Source organism: Nipponia nippon, unplaced genomic scaffold (assembly GCF_047370975.1).
Source record: "Nipponia nippon isolate SJK-2023a ecotype South Korea unplaced genomic scaffold, ASM4737097v1 scaffold_2, whole genome shotgun sequence".
NCBI classification, from domain to species: Eukaryota; Metazoa; Chordata; class Aves; order Pelecaniformes; family Threskiornithidae; genus Nipponia; species Nipponia nippon.
In genome coordinates, this window is record NW_028262336.1 from 107,948,372 (window position 1) to 107,971,449 (window position 23,078).

Consider the following 23,078-nt stretch of genomic DNA (forward strand, 5'->3'; position numbering starts at 1 on the left):
CTGACAGTGAGACATGACCAGTCTGTGCCAGGTCTTCAGCCTGTCCTTTACTCACCTGGATGATCACAGCAAGAAGGTCCAGGCTAGCAGAGAACACATACAATCATGAATGACAGAATCACAGAATACCAGGTTGCAACAGACCTCAAGGATCATCTGGTCCAACCTTTCTAGGCAAGAGCACAGTCTAGACGAGATGGCCCAGCACCATGTCCAGCTGAGTCTTAAACGTGTCTTGTTTAAGACTCTTGTCGGTCTCTTCTCCTAGTAACAAGCGATAGGACAAGAGGGAACAGCCTCAAGCTGCGCCAGGGGAAGTTTAGGTTGGATATTAGGAAAAACTTCTTCACCAAGAGGGTAGTCAGGCACCGGACCAGGCTGCCCAGGGAAGCGGTTGAGTCCCCATGCCTGGAGGTATTTAAAAGATGGGTAGACGTGGTGCTCGAGGACGTGGTTTGGTGGTGGACTTGGCAGTGCTGGGTTAACGGTTGGACTCGACGATCTTAAGGGTCTTTTCCAACCTTAACAATTCTATGGTTCTATGTATCCCGTGTAGTGGATGGTTCAGTCCAACCCAGCCCCTCAGTTCTCATTCCCATAGAGTCCGAGGGGGGAAAAAAAATAAGTAGGTTTTCAGTCTAAGCCGAACCAATGGTATGACCTGTTTGCCTGCAGCCTGCCTTTGAGGAACAAGCCCTTTCTTGCTCCGCGGAGGTGACCTCCTCCCTGTCCCTCGCCCATGCGTGGCCGTGCCCAACCACGGGCTGCTCCAGTTACCTGCCGACACCTGGATGTTCCCGAGCTCTCCTCCCAGGCTCCGCCTGGTGATGCGCTTTCCCCCGGGGCTGCCGGCCTTCCCCGGGCCGCCGCGACCTCACCTTACCGGCCTGCCAGCCCGGCCCGGCCCGGCCCGCCGGAAACGCCTCATGTGCCAGCCACCGCCCCATTCATTGGGGGGGGCGGAAGTGGGGGGCCGCGCGGGAGGTGCGAGGCGGAGCTGGGAGCGCGGGCGTCCTTCCCGCCTGAGCCCGCCGGCGCCGGGCCGCCCCTCGGCGGGGCGCGGGTGAGTGCGCGGCTGCCCTGCGGCGGGCGGAGCGGAGCGGGCGGGGTCGTCGGTGGCAGCATCCATTTTGCATGATGCAACCCGTGCGGCGCGGAGGGTTCCCGGGGCGGGACCGTCTCCCCTCCCGCCAAAACAGCCACCCCTCCATTTTCTCTCTGTGACTTCCCTGCGCTCGCGGTCCCCGCGGGTCCCTCCCGCGGCGTTACGGGGGGCGATCCCTCACCTCCCCCTGCCCCTCTCTCTCTCCCCGCGCTGGCGGTGACCCTCTCTGCTGAGGGAGGGATCCCCCGAAATGCTGGAGCCTCCCCCCGGGCGGGAAGGGCCTTTGCTCGGTGCGGGGACGGGACCTGCCGTCATCGGCTCCCGGAGCCTGTGCCCTGCGCCAGCGGAGGTGGGCTTTGCCGCCTCCAGCCGCGCTTTCCCTCTTCCAGAGCAAGCAGCAAGCCAGGGCAGAGCTGGGAAACTCATATAAGTGCATGCATGTTTCCCAGCTACCCGTTTTCTTGCTTATCTTTGCTTTGCAACACGAGCAGCGCCATAGAGAGCATGCTTTGCTGGGAGGTGAAGGCCCAGGTATCAAGGAGAAAACCTGGGCCGTTTCCCTGGTCGTCTTTCCATGTCCAAGATAGCTCCTGAGTGACTGCCGTGCTGTGCTTTGCTTTCTCTTTGAAACTGAAAAAGAGGCTGAGAATTTATCGGAAAATGCGGGTATCGTTTGCAGCGCTCGAGTCAGCCCCATACCCTGCGAGTTTCTCTGTTCCTGAACCTGTTCCTGTGATGAGGACGGGGGCTTGTTTCCATTTTGTTTGTCAGCGTTTTACAGGCAGCTGGCCTAACAGATGGATTTCTTCTTTTTTGCATATGTATGTGTGAAAGTTCGTGGCAGACAGAGCAGAAAGGGGGGGGGGGAACAACCCTAAAAAAACTCAAGAGGGATTTTATGTATAGCTAAGGCTGGACAGAAAGATTGGGAGTACATACAGAAATGCTGGTTAGATGTGTTGTCGGCTGCTAGAAGCCTTAGTTTTGGACCAGGGTGTCATCATTGTTGTAGGTGCTGTACAGGCTTGGGACAAAAGGGCGGTTGCAGCTCTAAAGGGTTCACAGGCGTCACATCGGGGCAGAAGAGCTGAGGTGATCACGGTGCTGCAGCTTCAGAGTTAACTGTCTCTTAGCTGAGTGGTTTTGCCACCTGCGAGTGGCACGTGTGGTCATTTACAACCATTAACTTGGCACTTGAGCAACAACCTCATGATGATGTCTGACATCAGGCGAACCAGTGGGCACCCTGCCTCCCTCTGCCTACTTCTGTGGGCTCTGCTAAGCCGTGGGGGCAAGTGGGGACGACATGGCCTCTGACTTGGAGACAGCAGAGACAGACGAGTGTCACTGAGGCAAATACAGTGAACACTTGGAGAGAAGAGGCAGAAACTTACCGTTCTGATCAGGTACTCTGTGGACTTCTGTCGCCTTCAGCAGTCAGCCAAAATACCTTTTAGACAGAACTTTCATATAATGCAAAAGAGTGGTTTCATTTTTTTTTTTCCACAGCTGCATAGCTGCAAATGCCAACCCTGGCACAAAGAAGGAGCAAGCTCGTTGATTGCCACAGCCTTCAAAAGTTATTTCACTTTCAAGTGTTTTGAGCATCTTCTATTTTGAGTGGTCTGAAGGGGACAGACCTTGACTGTGCTTCACAGCATGCGTGCTTTAGATAGTTTAAAATAAACCCATTTGCTGAGCAGGAGAACGACTGAGTGTTTAGTCACCAATTTATGCCGGTTTGCTGGGATGTGTAAAATTTTGAGCCTTACTGCTCATAGGCTTGTGCTTATCAGTGAGGAGATGTTTTCAGAAGGCACTCTTTGTTTTGGGTGGGCTGTAACGGAAACCTGAGGCCAGCTAGGCTTCTAATTCAAGCAGTTCAGTTGTGAGTGTGGGTGAGACGTGTGCAATATGCTCTTGACTCCACGTGGAGAGAGAGAAGGATTTGCTATACAGAAGGAATTAGCTTAGACAAAAGAAGGAACCAGTAACTCTTTCTCTAATCTAACCAGTTATCAGAGTAACCACCTCCGAGTTGTGTTTTTGTTGAAACATTTGACACTCCCTCTTCTTTTTTTTTTCTTTTTTTTCTTTTTTTTTTTTTTTTCTTTTTCCTATGTAGTCTACTGCCAGATTTCAGGTAGGGTTCATCCACATGTGGTGTTGTGCCTGAGCTCTGTGTCTCTGCTTCAGGTGTGTTGTGGTTTAACCCCAGTTGGCAAGTAGGCACCACACAGCCGCTCGTTCCCCCCCGCCCCCCTGTAGGATGGGGGAGAGAATTGGGGGGGGGAAGTAAAACCCATGGGTTGAGATAAAGACAGTTTAATAGGACAGCAGAGGAAGAGAAAATAATGATAAAAGAATGTACAAAACAAGCAATGCACAATGCAATTGCTCACCACCTGCTAACTGATGCCCAGCCCGTCCCTGAGCAGCGATCGCTGCCCCCGGCCAACTCCTCCCAGTTTATATACTGGGCATGATGTCATACGGTATGGAATAGCCCTGAGGCCAGTCTGGGTCAGCCGTCCTGGCTGTGCCCCCTCCCAGCTTCTTGTGCACTGGGCAGAGCATGGGAAGCTGAAAAGTCCTTGACTAGTATAAACACTACTTAACACAATTATGCTTTAGTTTTGGCTATCAACATTATTCTCATCCTAAATCCAAAGCACAGCACTATACCAGCTACTAGGAAGAAAATTAACTCTATCCCAGCTGAAACCAGGACAGGGTTTTGTGACAACATGAGTGAGGGTTGTTGTGTGCCAATCTAGCTGGTCTTGAGTGCAGTTGATGGTCTGGTCTGTACAAGAGGGAGGGCAAAAAGGTGTGGTGGGCGTTGTTTAGTCTCAGATGGGAAAGAAGGCAGGAAGAAATATGATTCGGGTGAAGGAGGACAGGGATCTTGTTGCAATTACTGCTTCTACTACCTTTTGTTCACCCTTGATCTATCAATTTAATCGACCTTGATCCACTACGGCAGGTTAATGAGACTTCAGTGGCCTTTCAGAAACGTCACTTCCAGTTGTATCCCAGCTTTCAGTGAGTAGAAAACAAAGCAGTAACTTTAATTCTCTTCTCTTGGCCTGTATCTGCAATGCCAAAAGCTCAACTGCACACAGCGTGGGGCAGGAGGAAGAGAGGGTGATTTACTTTGGCATCAGATGTGCCCGGTGGATGCTGGTCTGATCCTGGCGAGGTTTATTGGCTGAGCCACCGTGGTGCCAAAGGGCAGATGGGGATGTGGCAGAGCCCCTTTGCCTCTCCTGAAGGACGAGCTAAGAAGTTGCACTGACCTAACCAAGTATGTGTAGAAATTAGTGGCATTGACCAGCAGAACCAGGAGACTGGGCGGTGTGGAGAACTAGTTCAGCAGTTCTGGGCAGAGTTGGCTGGGGTCAACTCCAGTCAATACTGACCCAGAGTTAGTAACCCAGCGTGGATCTTCTCTGCTGTCTACGTGTGTTTGGCAGTATCATAGAGTTTTTTCCATTACCTGCTATATCCTCATCCTTTGTTATCCTAGGGCCAAAATCCTTGCAAATCTGTCATGTGCTGAATGGTGTTGAAGGTAGCATTCATCTAGCCAAATGTAGTTATCTATGGCCAAGGTAGTCAGCCTCAGCTCCTGTTACGGTCAGCCAGGGGAGGGCTGGACGTTCCTGGGGTGTGATTCATCTCAGCCCAGTAAGCTAAAGCAGATGAGTTGTGACCTGAAAGCTGCTTTCCACTGACTATAAAAGGAGTCATTGGGGGATTAGCTCGGGTGTAAAAGCCTGCACTATAAAAGTCCTCAGTGACTTTGGGAAGAGTCGTGGCTGTTTGCACTACATTTGTTCTGGTATTTGAGGATTCCTTCCTTAGTGCTGTTATTGCAGTGTCCCCTACAAAAAAAAAAAGAAAGGAAAGAGAAAGGCATAGCTGAATCTGTTGGTCAAACCAAACATGGGGGCTGTCACCTGCCCTGCAGTAGGCTCACCGGTTGCAGCATTCCTGACAACTGCCTGTGGTTCGTGGACAGTTTGGGGGTGTCAGGGATCAGGAGCTGGGGCTCCCACCTTCTCGCTGTGGTTGGTAGAAGCCTTGGGACCCCGCTCGCCCTGGCAGCACTGGCTGGAGCCACCTTCCCTCAACAGTGGGTCAGCAGCTGCTGCCCTTGCCAAGGTCCCTGACTCTACTGGAGACCACCAAGGTGCATGGTATCTGGTACAGAAGTGACTTATTCACTGGTAAATCTGGTGAATGGTATCTGGTACAAAAGTGACTTATTTCACAGTTTCCAAAAGAAAATACTGTGAGATTTTTGGTTCCAGGTACATTTTTGAGTTTCTGGGTTTTTTTTACTCAAGTGAAAAACAGTTCAGAAAACTTTATTTCACAGAGCTGCAGTTTTTGTGTGTTCAGGAGTTGCAGTAACTGCTATAGGAAAAAATGTGCTACTAGCTTCTTTGCTGAGCAGGATCCCTCACTAAATTTTCCCGTTAATCTAAGCTGTTCCTCAGTGCCTACCATGCCATGTTTTGACCCCTTTTTTGAGAAATCCATGCAATTACTATATTTACTAAAATACTAAATTTATTACCATCTACTTAATGGTAGTATTTAGCTTCATATTTTCTGAGATGAGGACTAACTCTTGGGTTCCCTTTCACCAGACTTCCAAACAAATATCCAAGCTGTCTTTTCTGAGCTGTACAGATTTCGCAATTCACTCTTGCCTCATTACTTTCCACATCCTTGTCATTTGTTTGTATCTTTCCTTGTAGCTCTTATTCGCCTATTTAATTTTTAAATTACAAGGATGAGGATTTTACTTAGTATCCTGTTTTTGAGGACTTGCAATTAATTACTGTCCTTATTTACTGAGTGACCTATGCTTTTCTTGAAATTTTGTGGCTATTTGACAGTCATCCACTTCTGAAAGTTTATTGTAAGCCACTCCAGAGTTCTAAAAAAAACCCTAAATTTAACAATAAGCTTTTTATTTAACTAGGGTTTGTCCCTGGTACTGATTCAGGCAAACGGTTAAAATCCCCCGTACCAGATTGTTTATTTATTCCTGGAACCCATTCTGTCAAATGAGAAGGTGTTCTCAAAATAAATAGCCGTGTGTGCTGTGACCCATATTATTCCTGGCTGTGTATGAGCCTGACTGTCTTACATTGCCAGGTATTTTAATATAAGTGAGAAGAAGTGAGTTGTAGGGTAGACGCACATCATCTCTGGCTGCAGTTGTGCCTGCTGAGAAGTTTGCCGCTGGCGGCTGCTCGCTGGCATCCCAGCAGCAGAGGCAATTGCTGCTCCAGTTTTCTCGCTGATATCCTTGAGAGAGCTCTCCTCTGACTTGTTTCAGCTCAAATGAGGCTGGGTAGCACAGCCTGCTTCAGTGGTAGGTCTTTGCTAACTCAAGTTAGCAGCTAGGTTACGTCGTTGAAGTTTCAGCTACCAAGGTAAATAGCATGCTGTGTCTCTAGAAAATACATGCTAACTTGAGTTAGCAGTGTTTGAGTGATCTGGGATGGACAGATAGCTCAGTGCACAGAGCAGAGAGGATGATGATGTCTGGGAGGTAGAAAGCAGTGGTGGTGTCAAGCATTTGGGGACATTTACCTGTGCAGCTGGTGCACTTGGAGCCATAAGAAAACCAGTGCCTACATTGATACGGTGCTGCTCTGTGTGTCTGCAGTGGACGACGTCGCTTTGGTGTTTTGAGTAAAGCATAGGTGAGTTTGCTTTGGCTGTGGGGTATTTGTGGGGTGTGGTTTAGCGCCACTTTCCATTGCTATAAAATAAATACCATGCAAAATCACCTTTTAATTTTATGAGTAAAGCACGCTGAGATCAGGGCTTGGGAGAACTTGCTTCCAAGAGATCTGCTTCCCCATGCTGCCTCTGCAGAGGGGTTGGGAGGTGGTGTTAACTCTGGGGATAGCAGGGGAACAGAAGGCCCTCCTGTGAAATCTGGAGTCAGTAAGCAAAACCATTTCTGCAAAATCAGAAAGGAGGGGGGGGGGGAAATAAAAGCTATAAAGCATAACAAAATCAGACCACTGGTAATGCTAGTAGTAGTTTCATTTGGGAATGCTGATGTGGGAGGTTTATTTGGATGTGTATGTGGCAGGAGCAAACTGACTGCAAGAAATTACTGTGATTTGATAAATGAACTGTTTCCTTAAGCCGAAGAAGAGCTTACCTTCATCGAGTGAAAGATTCTTAAATAAACTAGTTGGAAAAAACTGCATTGTTGAGTTTGTAGAACTAGGTTATTTTGTTGAAGTGACTCTCTTTTATGAAGCGGCTAGCAAGGTAAATAATGTGATGTATCTTTAGAAAATACTCCAGAGGGGATTAGTTGGCTCAGGTAATCAGAATATAGCCTTTCATCCTTAGGTTGCTGATTAAACTCCACTCGGGGTTATATACTGCCTGACAGCTCTTTGACCCATGTGAGATAATTCCCAAAGGATACCACTGTATGCTGCGCTATTTGTTTTTTTCCTTCCAAATAGTTCACAAGACTGGGTGACCTGTAACATATGTGTTGTGAAGATTTTATTCTTTGTCTCATTTTGCAGTGACAGTCTGTGCATCAGGCTGGTTTGTATGCTCACAGCTTCTGAAAGCCAACAGCAGGCCATTGAGAAAAATACAGCAAAATCAACCCCTCCTTTTTTTTGCTTTACCTAGAGCAGCAACAGAAGTTTTCTTGCAAGTTATGTGCAATAGGAATCATGTAGCTATTATGAGATATTGACACTGAATGTATAATCTAATTGTCACTGTAGAAAAAAATGTCATGTAGTTGAGCACCTGACTGACTTGTCCACCGCTGCTTTAGCAACCCACTGAATAATGGCATGTGTATCCTGTATAGAAAGGAAGTGATCAAAACAGGTACTTAAAAGTCTCTTCTAATCCCTACCTGAACTTGGCTGATAAAATTTTGAAGTGCAAAGGTGCCATACCATTGTATATCCATCCATGCTGACCACAGGTGCATTAGGTGGGACCTGTGCAATCTGCTGGAAGAAAGGAGCAAAGTGTTCTGGCACCCTGAACGAGAAGAGAGGGCAACACCCAGAAGTCAGCAGCTGAATGATGGACTAGGATGGAGGTGCCACATCTTGGAGGAGAAAAACAATAGGGGTTTGTTGGGATTTTAGAAATGAGAACTTCTGTGATATTAGAGTGGGAATTTGGCCTCTAGCATCTTTTCAGTTCAGGAAAGGTACCAACACAAGCAATAGAGTGAAAAGCATAACAGTTAAGCACTGGAGAAGAGCAGAAGCAAAATGTTTATGCTCTGCTCTGAAGGTGCTAGGATCAGTGCTTGGGCAGTCCTGAAATCCAAAGCTTTATCCAGAAAACGTTCTTATTTTTGAGGAATGCAAGTGCAAGGAGGAGTCATTGTTCTTGTGAGGGAAGTGGACTTCTGAGTTGCTGAAGCCCCAAAGAGCATTTAGACTTTCACATCCTTCTATTAATTGTCCACAGAAAGACAGATCAAAATTCATTGGGGTGTTTTTGCTTCTGCTGGCTCTCGGTTCAGTCCATTTTCTGTTTTGAGGAGCAGTGTGGTAAAGTTTTCATAGATGTCTGCTAGAGCCCTGCAGGAACTGGGGAAGGCAGGCGTCTCTGGAGGGTTGTTCCTCCCATCTCTCCTCCAAAGTGATAAATTTTTACCTGGAGGTGCCTGTCTTTGCATGTTGGTAACAGAAGGGGGGTGAGATGATACCCTAAGTCTGAAGGGGGGTGAGATGATACCCTAAGTCTGCTTTGGAGTTGGGTAAAGCTAGTCAAGAGGAATCCTACCCCTGGCATGTGAAGAAATACAAGGATGTCCCCCAAGGAAACTTGTGTAAGTGATGAAGCCACACTGTTGTGTTTGGCTGCTCCAGATAAACCATCACAGATGTTAGAGTACTTTTGAATCTGCTTTTTCCTTCGAAGGAAATAACCTGGAGAGCAGAACAGCATGGTGCAGGGCACCATCAAAAGCACAACAGCAGCTCTTTGCTTTTCATGCTGCTGTTCAGACCCTTTGGGGAAAATGTTAATTATCATTTGTTGCAATTATTTTGCTTTAAAACCACCAATATTTTTTTTCCAAGTCCCAGTACAGTGGAGCTAAGCAGAATATTTACAGCCAGTAGTTTGTTTCCTTCCTGCTGTCGCTTAAAGAGCCTAGCAGCAGCAGAGCTTATTATACTTCTAAGTTTCTTGTTCTAGGTAAGTGACATGGGGAGAGATGGCACAGTACGTGCTCAGAGAAGTATGTTGAAATGTATAAAGCAACACTTCTCAGAGACTGTCATATTTAGGCCTCCCTGCCTACCCCCCCAGCCCCATAAATATAATTAAGAGTGATTTCCTTTGATGCAAGAAAGATGTGGAAAAACATAATAAGGTTTTTAAAAGGTATTAGCAGACTGGATCATCTTAGTCATTTTTTTCCCAATAAAAAGTGCATAGCTACTTACTCCAAAAGCTATACTTTTGCAGTCTTTTCCGCAGCCCTTCCCCATCAACAGCCATGCAGCCTTGAATGTTTGGGTTAGATGGAGGCAAAACTCCCCTTAGACAACAGCTTTTCTGTCAAGGAGCAGGGGAGAGCTGAATGATAGGCCTGTTGCTAAAAAAAGAGCATTTACCCAAAGCAAACAAACGCTGCACCTACCTCGCTGTGAAATGTAATTCTGCTTCAGCGTTGTAACTTCTTTCTGGTAAGAATTATTTAGGTAGAATATATCAAAACGGGGCACTGATATCTCTGGGAAAACAGGAGCGTTGCTTACCCTACTTTCAGACCAGGATAACATCACGCTTGTATCATTTACCATGCTTTGCACTTATTTTAGGCTTAAATGCCTAAAATGGATGCAGTTTTCAGAGGCATTTTGTTGTAAATCCATTAGCACTTAGGAGCTGCACAGTCTGTTCACTGACGGCTTGTGGGATTATTTGCAAAACGCTTCCGAGACTGAGGTTTTCTCCCCACAGTCAGACCCATAATCCCATTGCATATGCCTTTTTTTTTTTTTTTTTAATTGATTGGGTGCTCCCGTCCTGTTGAATAGGGGATTTTACTGGCTCAGGCAGTGTACGGGACTGAAAGGCTGCAGAGCCGGGCAGGATTGGGTCAAACGCTGAAATGAAAGCGAGTGACTTGTGCAGCATGAAGTTTTAACAGCAAGCGGCATGTGTGTGGGCGAAGTTGCCATGGAAACTGCTTGTAGTGTTTGCAAAAAAGACCAGACTCTGCATTGCTTCTATTCCTAAATCCTAGTCTGTTTTTAGCCACCCTCTCCGCTTGTGATGGCTGGGAATATTGCGGAGGGCAGCTGCCTGGGAAGGGGAGGAAGGTGGGAAGATGATGCAACATGAGCTGCTTGTTGCAAGCCTGAAGGCAGCACAGGTAGTGGCGCCGGCCGGGGCTGGGAGAACCCGGGCAGGCAGTCGTGGCCAGGAGGGTTTGGTCTCAGGTGAGAAGTGTGCGCCCACGGCCCTGCCACGGTGAGGGACGGCCAAAGAAGTGGTGCCTCCTCAGTGGCCAGGAGATGTGTGGTGTCCATCATCTCTGGGTGTGCTGGCTGCACTCCTGGAGGGGGAGTTACCTCCTGCCTCATATGTGGGGTGGCAGGTGGCTTTTATCACCTCCCCTCTCTTTCTTCTTCACATAGCCCCATGCTTTACCTCCTCTGCTCCACCTCTTTGCACCATCCTTGGCTCCCGTTTTGCTGTGGATGTCTGTCTAGACTACACTGACGTGGACACATCCTGTGGTCCTGGCAGCCAGGCTCCACGGCTGCTCTGCCCAGCCCAATTCCCATCCCAGAACAACAGTCCCTGGTGAGGCATGTGTCATGGACTGGCAGGGGGTAGGTCACTAATCGTCAGGAAGTTGGGACATCGCCGTATCCCAGTTACGCTGGAAGTCTGGCCACACTGATATTGATAAAGATGACAACACCACTGTTGGCACTTGGCATCCCCCTCTGCCTTGGTTTGGGCTGCCCAGACTGCCTCAGTTAGGGTTTCCTCCAGCACGATGCTCCGCTCCTGGTGCTGTTCCCAGACAGCCGGGGCATCAGCAGCCCCTCCTAAGTCGTGTGCTGTTGACTCCTTCAGCACGGAGTGACCCTGGTCAGTGGGGTAAGTCTGGTGAAAGGGCAATACTAGTTTGATTGGATGGTAGCATTCAGTCATTGCTTTTAATCCAGTGTGCGTCAGGGCACCGTCTCTCAGGGGAAGGTCTTCCTGAAGAGCTTTCCACTGGAAATTGTCTGCTAGGCAGATGTCAAGAGCCACCCCTGAAACTGCAGACACGCAGAATCCTCTCGGCTACAGGAGAGTACATGGCTGCACACAGCACCCGAGGGGTGTGTGAAGTCCTTGTTTGTGCCTGCAAGGACGAACACATGGGAAGGAGCTGATCCCTCCCCAGCCCTTAAATTATGGCTGGAATGCAGGAATACTGGGTCTAAAAGCAAACATTTTAGCTCCTCTCACACTAGGCTTCTCTTTGGTATGGCATAAATCGTATTTGCAGAAAGCTTTAGTATTAGGTCCATAGTCATGCAAGTGCCCTCAGAAGGCTGTAATATATTTTTGAATGTAGCTGGCTTGCTTCATGAGAAATTAAGTTCGGTTTCTTCAGAAAAGGGAAGTTTTTCTTAATTCTTCTGCTATGTCAAGTCACTATCCAACGGCCACATGACAGCGCAGGGCTGACAGGTCTGACTCGCAGGTCTGCGTGGGGCAGGCCCTTGAGAATGGCCTCCAAATCAGCAGAAAAACTCCTGGATTAATGAAAACGTATTCTTATTACTTTCTTTACATTGCATAAGCCTCGATGAGTGATGTAGCATAATTTGAAATTTCATAGACTCATAGAATAGGGTCTTTAAAGATCATAGTCTAACCCCCCCACCATGGGCAGGGACATCTTTCACTAGATCAGATTGCTCAAAGCCCTGTCCAGCCTGACCTTGAACACTTAATTTGCAGACACAGTTACCCGAGGGCAGCAAATCCTTTCTCAGAAGCCTAGAATCATCTTGGTGTAAGGCACAGGGGGCCCTGTGACTCTGCCACGTACGATTTATTCTCCCCTTCCTCCCTGAACGAGTGCGTGTTCAGTGCAGGCTGAGCTTTTCTTTGTGTGAGCAATTCCTCCAAAATTTGTTACAGCGCATTTCCTCTAAAAAACCTCTTCAAACACCTCTACTTCGTACACAGAAACACCTCCCCTGCTCTCCCACTAAAGGAAAGGGTTCCTTTGCTTCAAGTCAGTATTCGTTATGGTAACGGAGGAAGTTTTTAATTGGGACAGCAGCGTGGTGATAAGTCACACACCGGTGCTGGGAATGTGCCTGTTTGAGAAACATCTGACCTGCAGACACGCTGGTCCACAAGGGCGGCCAGATCATGGTCTGTGGTCCAGCATGTTGCCCGGGCAGCCCTTGCTGCTGCAGGCAGGGTGCCCATGGGCTGCTGGGCAGGGGTGACCGGGGTCTGCTTCCACCGCGTGGCACTGCCTCCAGCTGGAGCTGCCACTGCTCACCACGAGATACCTGCTGGCCTCCACCCTCTCCCTGCTGTTCAGGGATGTAGCAGAATGCACTGATTTATACCCACTTTGATTTGCCCCTTGTCCACACCTGAAAATCCCCACTTAGCTGTGCCCTTCCTCCTGGTGAAATGGCGGTGTTCGGGGAAGGCTTTTCCTTCCTTCCATCTGTCTGTCTGTCTCATTGGATGTCCCCCGCATCAGTGCAGGGTGGTGTTTGTTGTTCTGCATGAAGGCTGGGGCTCATAATTTTTTATTTGTTTATTTCCCCACTGCTGTTTTAATAACAAACCAACTTCTCTCTCTGTCTAACTTGTTTCCTTATCTAAGGGACATTTCCCACCTTCTTCCAAGGACTGTTGTCGAAGGGCCATGACTGGAGTATGCTGAATGGCACGGCCAGGCGTTTCAGCTAAGCAAAGCTTTGTCTTAATTTTATCTGTCTTCATTTTATTCTTCTATTTATTTTAAGAAGACAGAAACACACTTATTTAATACTGCTTCCCAAAGCACAATTTTTTTTCTGCTCGATACCAAGGCTGAATCCCTGGCAGATTATGGGTGATGTGTCACTTCCAGTAGATCCCTGGTAATCTGTCTCAGGCTTTCATTTGGCAAGTCTAATTATCAGTGGAGATCCCCTTGGGTTTTATGACAAATTGAGGGAGTTAAAGCAAGCAATTTTCTTGCAAAGGGTAATTTGAAGCCATGCTGAGTAACTATTGGAGAAGACTGTACTAGAGCTAGTGGGAGACTTTTCAATTAGCTTTTTTTTAATCAGAAAATAGTGATTCATGTAATGAGGGAGGCGTGATGCCCTTTATCGGCTAGGCAAGAAGACATCTCCTTAACTTTTTGATCCCTGAGGAGCTGTGGATGGCAAATGCAGTGCTGCCCTCCTCCTCCTCCAAACAGCTGGGTTCTGTTTTGAGCTGCCAGAGGATCCTTTCCAACTGAAGTGCGAGGTATGGGCTAAAAGGGCTGAGGGCACCGAAGGTGCCTTTCGGGAGATGGTTCTCCTCAGGTGGGAATCCAGCCTGGAAAGTGTCCCATCCCTCTCCTCTGCCCTGGCTGCAGTGGCTTGCCACCTGGTCAGTTGTAAGCACGGCATTGGATTTGTTTCAGTGATGCAATTGGCAGCACGATTCCTTGCGTGGTTATTCTGGTACAGCTACAGGGGTGATACATGGTAGCCTGGGAAGAGGAACGTACCTGGTTTCACGGTTTAAGCCTGCCAAAGCAAACGTGTTGTCTGGCTGCACCCGAGTCTGCTCTGAGGCAGGATGCGCTATGTCCAGTTTGTATCTAAGAGGTGTTCCTCTATTTTTGCAGCGCTTAGGTAGTGGAGGTTTTCATCTTGTATCCTATCCCAGCCTTGCATTGTGTCCGCAGTTGGAAAGCGATCATAACGTCAGTTTCCCCACTGCAAATTAAGCCTAATACATTGTGTGTTTCTGCAGTAGCCAAGGAGGGGAATTAGTGTCTATCCAACTTTTTACCTGTTGAAAGGCTTACCTTTGATGTTACTCACGACTGAAGCTTTGTGGAGAAGAATGGGCATCACTGAACTTCCATTTTGGAGCATTTGAAGCTTGAGTTCTGGGGGGTTGAAGCATTCCCCTTGGGACTTTCAGAGCAGGAACCTTCCTTCTTTATTTTGATCCCAAATCACTACTCATTTCAAAATGGGTTTCATGTATCACAAATAACCCAGATCAAGTTTTCTACAGGTATTGAGACAAAACATTGAAGTTTGCCTGCTTTGAAATTTTGGGGATGTTCAGACTTCTTATCTGGACTTGGGGGAAAAGGACAGTCTTTGCTATCTCGGAAGTTGTCCTGGGATGAGAGAGGAATTTCTGACCTTGGTACAGCCAGTAGCTGTGACAATTTGGAAAGCAGGCGGGTGAGCTGCAGCACCCTGCCATTCTCCCGAGGCAATACTGGAGCACCAGCACCTTCTTCATGCCCAGTAGGACTTGGTGTTCCCCTTTCAGTAACTAATTGCTGCTAAGCGGGTGGCATAAGGATTAGAGAGAGCACCTCACTGCTCCTTTTCTGATGGAAGAAATTCTCCAGGGCTATGCGACGTTTGGAGAAGAGTGGGAGATGCTGCCTTGGAAATGTCCTTAATGCTCGGGAGCTTGAGGAACAGAAACCTGCACCATCCCCAGCCATCCACGGCAGTGGGCTGGTCCCCCAGCAACACCTCCCTTGTGCCGTTAAAGCAGCTGCCTTCGACAGAGGAAAGTAATGTGGTCCCCTTCTTACGGGCAGCGTGTCTTTAAGCAGGTGATTGTGTTCTGTACACACTGCACACCCACGTAGTGTGTGTGTGCCATTATCTCTGTTTAGCGTGCAGTTTATATTTAACTGGATGACTTCCTTCTTTTGAGTCACAAATGCCGTGCTAGGGTCTGATCCTGTTTTTTAATGACAGAATTGGCAAAGAGTATAATATTTAGTTTCCATATATATACACATTGATATAATATACATTTCTGTCATATATATTGAGATATAAGCATACATATGCACACATGTGAAAAATAAAAAATAAAATTATGACAGTCAAGAAGGGAACAATTTAACAGCGCACGGACAAGACATTCCTTGCCTGATTAAAATACTTCAGCAGGACAGCATCCCTTTACACACAGTGAAACCAATGCACAGAATTGCTGTTACTTTGGTGGCTTTTGGCTTGGACTCCTTGCCATTACTGCTGCTATGGTGGGATATCTTCCAGCTTCACGTAATGCTAATGCTTGGTCATGCCTTTATTTTCATCAGCCTTTTCCCTGGTGGCAGATGTCTGCTGATGGCTATGAGCACGGTCTCTGAGTCGGTTCTCAGCACTTGTACCAAGGCTGTCCTCTCTAGGCTGCCTGCCTTTCCCAGCGTAGCTGATGGGGACACTTGCAGCAGCTTCAGGGACACAGCCAGATGCACCTTAGGGTCTGATGCCACGTCCTTTGCTTCTGTTTCTAAAAGTCTTGAGATAGGTGTTCAAATGTCCTGGGCCAAGCTCAGCATCTGCTGTAGCTGTCTTGTCTCTGCTGTGTCACTTGTTGCAGAGTAATGTAACAAGGCATTGGAGTTTTTCCAAGGCAAGATGGTTTGGAAGGACATATCTGACACAATTCCTGCTTCATACTGTAATGGGTCACACCTGGGACTGATGTGCCTCGGTGACTGTTGACTTTCCTCATCGTTTTCTGAATGATGCTTCAAAAAGCAATGAGTGGTTCTGGTTTGGTCCCTTAAAACATGACCTCTTTGCATCTAGGAGTCTACAGTCAAATCTGACACCCCAAAAATAGCTATAATTCTAACGGCAGTAGTAGGAATTGAGGTTTTCCACCTCTTCTTTTTCTGCGTAGGACTTCTCTGTGAATGATGCTACCTTGGGGATGGAAGTAGCAAAATCAGCCTTTTGGGAAGGACTCCCAAATGGGTTTGTTACTTGCGTGTTGATCAAAAAGTTGGTATCATCACTACATGCTCATTCAGGGAGCTGACCCATGTTTAAACTAAAAATAGAGGGCCCAACCCATTCCACATTGTTTGCCAAACATGCCAACATGGCATAAGCACAAGCTCTTTGTTCTGCAGACTAGTAGCAGTGGCGGTACTGCTGTACAGGGGATGCATTTGTTGAAGACTAAAAGGATGCTGAAGAAAAATAAGACTATCCACAGGACATCACTTTGCTGTGAGAGAAGGGTACTGATGGCAGTAGAGATTTCCACGTGTTTCAGAATGGATATAAGCATATGTGGGACAGTGTTCAGTGGGAATTTCTGCTGGTGCTTCCTCTGAGGAGGTGCCTGGGGAGTTCATTGGATGTGCAGCAGGGTCAGGCTTGGGTTTTCTTCTTTCCTTAGCAGAAAACTCCTTGTTCTGCGTAATCAGCTTTAATTTTATGCTCTTCTGCAAATTGGAGAAGAAAATTCTCAGGAGCAGCAAGGTCTTGAAATAGATAAGGAGTGGGTTTTCAGAAGCTGAAACAAATTGTAATTCTTTAGGAAGTGATAGTACTGCTTATGTAAAATGGTGCCCTGTCAGCTTATTTTTACACATGGTGTTTTATGTTTAGCCGGACAGATGTTTGTTATGGTTTACTTTCTGCTGTTAACCAGACGCAAGATTGCTTATTTTCTTATGGGATTGTTTTGAAGAATGTCCCTTTTTAAAATGTTGTTAATGGGGAAGGAAATCTATCAACCTGATATAATAGGTATGTTAACCATTAGATAAGAGGAGGAAGAATATCTTATTTTATTTGAAAATACAATACAGTCAAGGCACAAGAATTTGGACAGGGAACAAAAGTAACAAACATAAAATACACTATAAATAAAAAGACAAGACCCAGTAGCAGTGGGTGGAATTTGATCCCTATTGAAGTTGGTGGGAGCTTTGTCATCGACTTCAGTAGGACAGGATTTCACCCGAGGATGTGGCCCCTGCATCAGGGTCCGCCCTGCTAGGTTATCTAGGTGCGTCATTGCTTCCCGCCGCTCTCAAAGCCCTCGGCTCCTGCTGAAACATGAAGGTGCCCAGAGCCTTGGGGTGAAGCCATTTCCTACCCAGGGGCTGAGCAGCTGGGGCTTGCAGCTCGGTGTTTCTCATCGGAGAAACTGGAGCTAAAACAGGGGTGAGAGCTAGGTGTATGCAGAACAAAGCTAATCTACGTTCATTCAGATAAAGTTTCCTCAACTTGAAGGTGGTTATGTACCATCTAGTAACATTTCTGGAATAATTTGTATTGTTTTATGTGATTCGGACTGCGTTATGCCACAGGAGTATGGACGTACATTCAAAAAAAGGCTCATCGTTTCAAGTATAGTTGGGAGTGGGAGTGAGAGGAACCAGCCCAGAACACATTTCCTCACTTCAAAGGCTAGAACGGCTGTTTCAGAAAGCGAGATCACAGCCAGATCCAACTTCTAAGAAGGGAAAAATCATAATCTCTGCCAAAATCACCCTTTGATACAATGGCGGAGATAACAAATGATATCAGAGGAAAGGTTTTGGGCAGAGGTGTAATGGCCCCTGTACTGCATCCTGCTAAACCAAAATACTGTTGTTCTGAAAAAAATCCCACTTGTCTTTATTGAAGATCTCTTTGCCAAGCTACAGTGAATATGATTGAAAATGAAAGGTTGATTTGGAACCTGCTGTTTCAAAAGCAACAAAAACGTGTAAGAGATGCTTAGGATAGCGATCTGTCGTCTGTGAGATGAGGGACAGCACTGTCCATGAGGGATGCAGATCATGGCTGCAGTGCGGGTACCCTGCCCTGCACCCAGCTCCCTGTCTGTTATCTGCAGGCCATAGGAGGTATTTTATTCACAAGAGAGACACTCAGACATTCTGATGCTTTTGGGGCAGGACGAAGTTGATACCTTGATCAGCCAGAGGAGCACTGTCTGTGTCATTAAGCCAATTGCAGGATGTTGGCCTTAATTTCTAGGTCTGTCATAATTAAATAGCCCTTTTTCGAAACAAATTATCCACAAAAAGCAATTTTGCTTTATTCTTGACAGCCGTAGTAGAGCTGTGAACACCTGTAGATATGCCTGAGAGAGCTTCAACCTGAAATCGTTTTGAAATATGTTTATTGTGGGATACTCTTCAGTTATGTATAAGCCTGAAATCATTCACTAGATTTATTTTTTTTTAATGGATAAACCCTACGTTCCCCTGCCACCAAAAACCTTGCCAAGCTGGTGCCCTGATCCTCCATCCCTGCAGCGAGGGGCTGTTTCTCTCCTGGGGATGTTGCCCCTCCCCAGCCCCGTTCTTGCCCAAGAAGTGATTTGTCGTGATCTGGGTGGCAAGGGAGGGCATCGGGCACCAGATCTGCCTTCATTTTCAATGCAGAGATCAAACTCCCATTGGTTTGGGAACACTGAGTCATGTTTGTTTTGCAAGACACCAGGTTTAGTTAAATTTAAGTTAAATGGCTAGGTAGGAAATAAAAGCTCTACCGTTATTGTTAGGCAGTACGTTTTTGAAGCAGAGGCCTTGAGCCAGATCCTGGGAGAGACTTGCCATCCGCAGCTCCTTAGGTGTCAGTGGTGGTCGAAGGAGGAGGGAGGGCAGCTCTGACCTGTGGGGAGCCTTGGTCCACCTCCACCTGGAGGCACTTCTTAGACAAAGATAGTATCAGGCTACACAGGCTGACCTCTGCCTTTTGCTTTTGTTCACCACAGAGCACGTCCTCCTTGGAGCTTTGTGTGGTGTATGGCAACGGTAGGTTACTTAAATACTGCAAGCAAGGGTATTGTTAGTGCCACCTAGCTCTTAGGATTAGCCCCATTCCCTTTGTGTAGGCGTTGTAGAAACCCACGTGTTGATGAGTGAGTGCACATCACAAACCTTTTCTTTCTACACATTACGTGATCCAACCCTGCAAGATACCCTCCTCCCTCACGTTGATTTTCTGTGTAAGAGATCTTCAGCACCTTGTAGGATGAAGCCCAGTATGCTCAGCAAGCTTGATGTCAACTTGGAGGTGCAAAACCTGAGGAACACAAAACAATGCATAAGTCACTGGTGTTTGGGGAGGCTTGGACCTGTAGCCTCACCCAGGGTGAAATGTCTCAGGAAGATCTCCTCCGAGCTTCTCCTGTATTCCCCTATTGTTGGTCCACGTCAGCCTCAGGGGTCCATCTGGGCCTGCCCAGCGGCTCCATGCAAAGGGCAGGTAAGCCCTGCCCAGCTGCACTGCATCTCTGCAGATTTCCCTGGCTCATCGCTCAGCTTCTCGCTGAGCTGGGCCATCTTTCCACCTCCTTTCCATTTTCTGTCTTTATTAATAGTCTCAGCTGGGACTCTCCCATATTCTTCTGTGTTGCGTCTAACTCCTCTGTTCAGGCCATCGAATGTCTAAACCTTGCCATAAATATTGACTTAGCAAGAAGTAAACCGTATTTCACCAGTCCTTTGGCATTTCTTGATGTTTCTGTGCCACAGAATAAACCCGTGTTTGTCCAGAAATGCAGCTTTGTTCTGAGTCAAACTGGTCTTGACTTTCAGACTACCTTTGGAAAAGAAATCCATTAACACATCTCCCGTGGGTATCTTGCTAATAGTAGGCTGCAGTTTATGGCAGGGATTTCTTTGTTTTGTTTTGGAGGGCTTTTTTTGTATCTTCTGTAGCGTTTTTTTCTCAGTACACAACAGTGGGATCCTCCCCATTTCCTGGAGCTGCAGACCGAGTGTCAACCAGCACCACCACCGCCACTGGGCAGGGTGGGTGAGTTGGCCCCATTGCTGTGGTCTTCGTAGGATGCAGGCATCAATAGGATCTCTGCATCGCTCTGGTGGGAGTTAAGCAAAGCCTAGGACTTGTCTTGTCCTGGAAAGCAATGAAATTCATACGGGATGCTCCAGTGCAGCACTCTTGTTGTCACCCAGTTCAAACTTCAGGACTGCCCTGCCCCTGCCTTTGGGGAGGTGGGCAGGTGTCCAGCTGAAAGCAATCCTGGCTGCATGGATTTGGGTAAGGTTCAAGTGGGAAGGAGACTGCGTGAGCAAATTGACATCTGAATACACTTAGGTAAACAGGTCTGTCTTCCTTCTGAAGGGAGAAAATAGTTTTCTCTCTCTGTATGTGTGGGGAATTCCCATGGTTCACCAAATGAGATTTTTGTAAGATTGGCCTGAAACCTGCCTTTCTCCATTAGTCTGAATCCGTGTCTCTTGGGAGCACGTTTGAGAGCTGTTGGTGGAGGAGACAATTCCTGACACGGTGGGACTTCTAAATGCTCAGCCTTGTTCCTGCAGTTGTAATTACTTTCTCGTGGTAGGGGAGTTAGTATAAGGCCAAGGGAAGGGGATTTAAGCCAGGGTTTATGACTGGTGTCTTGGAAAAATGAAGAGGATTTTTGATTTTGTAGTTGATGCTGTGGCGACAAAATTGCAGCATTGGATTTAATAGCTGACTCGGTTAATTAAGTTTCTTAGCATGTATCTTCCCATCTCTTACACTGGGTTTTAACTGGAACTGATGAAGTACCAATCTCACTTGACCATACTGTAAATTGCATTTAGCAATTTTTTTGCCTACACATTATTCTCAGCATACTATTGATGTTAGTGTGCAATGTATACTGCTGTTCCATTATTGGTATATAAGGTACTATAATTAACGAAGAAACATTTGAAAGCCCTGCTGCCGAAGCTGGGTTTAATGGTGCAGTGTGCATATCAGGCCGGGGCTTCTTGAAGCTACAGGATGCAGTCTGAGATGGAAGATACCCTTCATCCTCATAGGCTGTGACCAGGCAGCCTGTAGATTTGCAGAGCAAAACAGTTGCTGCTGAGAATCTGACGTCTGCACAACACATGTTACAGGGGAGGTTATCCTGCAGTAGCTGTTCCTGTGGGCTGAGCACCCATCAGGTGTTGGGGTGCGTCCTCAGGTTTAGGTTCATCCCGGTAGTATCGGGTTTGTGCACTCCACGAGTGCTCTGCAGTGTGAACCGAAGCATGGCAAATGGGGACAACTGGGACATTCACTTTTAAAGTACTCTTATGCTCAGAACAGAAATGCTAATGGGCATTAAATAGTTGAACGCAGGTCTTACAGTAGTGATTTTGGTGCCTGGAGCCAAATCTGTTCGTAAAAGCATGGTAGGTTGTTGTCAGTGCCAGCAGGCTGGCTTAGGTTGCTTGTAGTCTTTGGTTGGAGTGTGTCTCTGTGGGGGCGTTCAAAGCTTCTTGGTGCTTGTCACAAGTGTTGGACTTCCTCCACTGGAGGCCCATTCAAGGTGAAGAAGCTTGTTAAAGCTCCCCCAACACTGCTTTGTTTTAGTATGTGGTTTTCTGTGTATCTGAATTAGGAGTAACCCAGTAGGTCCTACAGAAACATCCTAGCTGTGGAGAGCCAAATTCTGAATGAGGACGATGATGCTGGGATGGCAGAGTGTGGGCTGAGGAAAAAAGCTACAGCCAGTGGGAGCAGCACTCAGAAGAGGAGGGTCAGGGATGGGTAATCAGAAAGAACCAGGGCATAAAAGTGGCGGTGAACCAGCAAAGTGAAACCTCTGTCAAAGTAGGAGGTGGTGCCCATTGACTAGAGAAGAGCGAAGAAATAAGTGAATTTACCTATGAGACACTGGCAGATTCACCCGACAGTTTTATTTGATAAGAGGCACAGGGAAGGTGGGGCACTATTGGTTTTGGTTTTTTTTTACTTTTAAGGTTAAATGGAAGAATGATAGCTCTTCTTTATCTTGACTTGAGTAAAGCTTTTGATGGGGTGCCACACAGGCAGTTCTTTAAGAAGATGAGGACTAACAGGAACCTGGCACGGTGCAAAAGGGACTGGGAGAAGAAAACAGACGCTGGTAGAGGAGATACCTACTGGAGTTCTTAGTGGTTGCTCTTGGGATGCTCTTGTTGCTTCTCCTGATGGTTCCTCTTGATGCAACAAGTAGAAGGGTGCTAATGGGATATACTGCTGCTCAGAGGGTGGTTGAGAGGTGAACAGTTGTAGACAGGGCAAGGGACTGCCTGTGTCTTTGGGGCCTGGGTCGCTTACCAGAATGAAGGCTGAGAGGTTATGACTGATCTCTAAAGGTACACTGGGGTAACCACCTGAGCAGGGAAAGGCCATTCTTGGCACAAGAGCATGTGAGTAAACACTGCCTACTAAAGCATTTTGGCTGGCGAGTAGATGAGTGTTGGTGGAGCTTCCCAACAGTGGAGATAAGGCCCCTAGAAGTTTTTAAGGGAAGGCCTGATGTTATGCCATGGTTGCCTGTGACAACTGGGGCTAGACTTGGCAGTGTAAGAAGCAAGAAATTCCTTCTAATGCTGTGCTCATGGATTCAGATAATGCTGTGAGGATGAGCTCTCTATCCGCTTTCTAAAGGCAAGGACAATTTTGAAGCAATATACTTATTTTTTTTCAGAAAGAGTAAGACAAAACTTCCATACCCAGGCTGTGTCCAAGGACGTAAATCTTGGAGGGAAAGACTCCCTAAGGACACTGGTTCCACGGATGTCCTTGAGGAGCTGACCCCACTGCTGGCCATGCTGGTTTGACCGATTGTAGCTTTTAATGAGTGCTGTTACTGTCTGTGTTAGGTGGACGCCTATGCAGATGGTCGAATTTGCAGGCTTGATGAGTTGCATAGCAAAATCTTGCCATGGTGTAGCACTGCAAGATACATATCTCTCACGGGAAGAGAAACTCCAGAAGGATTTCCTAAGGGATCCCTCCACAGAGAGAGGTTTGCTTTACCCTGATGCTAATCCCATCATAAAGTCCCAAGCAGAGGAGATGCATCTGAGCTGCTCACATGCTGAGGCCGCTGTACGCCGCTGTTTGGTTGTGCCAGCGGGTCCATACACAGGAGCAGTGCAGTTGCTGAAATGGTACCA

General features: G+C 47.2%; 1 protein-coding gene across 1 annotated transcript in view; it reads left to right on the forward strand.

The window, feature by feature from the left end:
- The first annotated feature begins 967 nt into the window (after positions 1–967).
- The window catches only part of SLC7A1 (solute carrier family 7 member 1), a 48,530-nt gene continuing 26,419 nt past the window's right edge, over positions 968–23,078 (forward strand). Inside the window, exon 1 of the mRNA XM_087758312.1 lies at positions 968–1,063. The gene's annotated coding sequence lies outside the window, so the exon portion shown is untranslated. The remainder of the gene's footprint in view (positions 1,064–23,078) is intronic.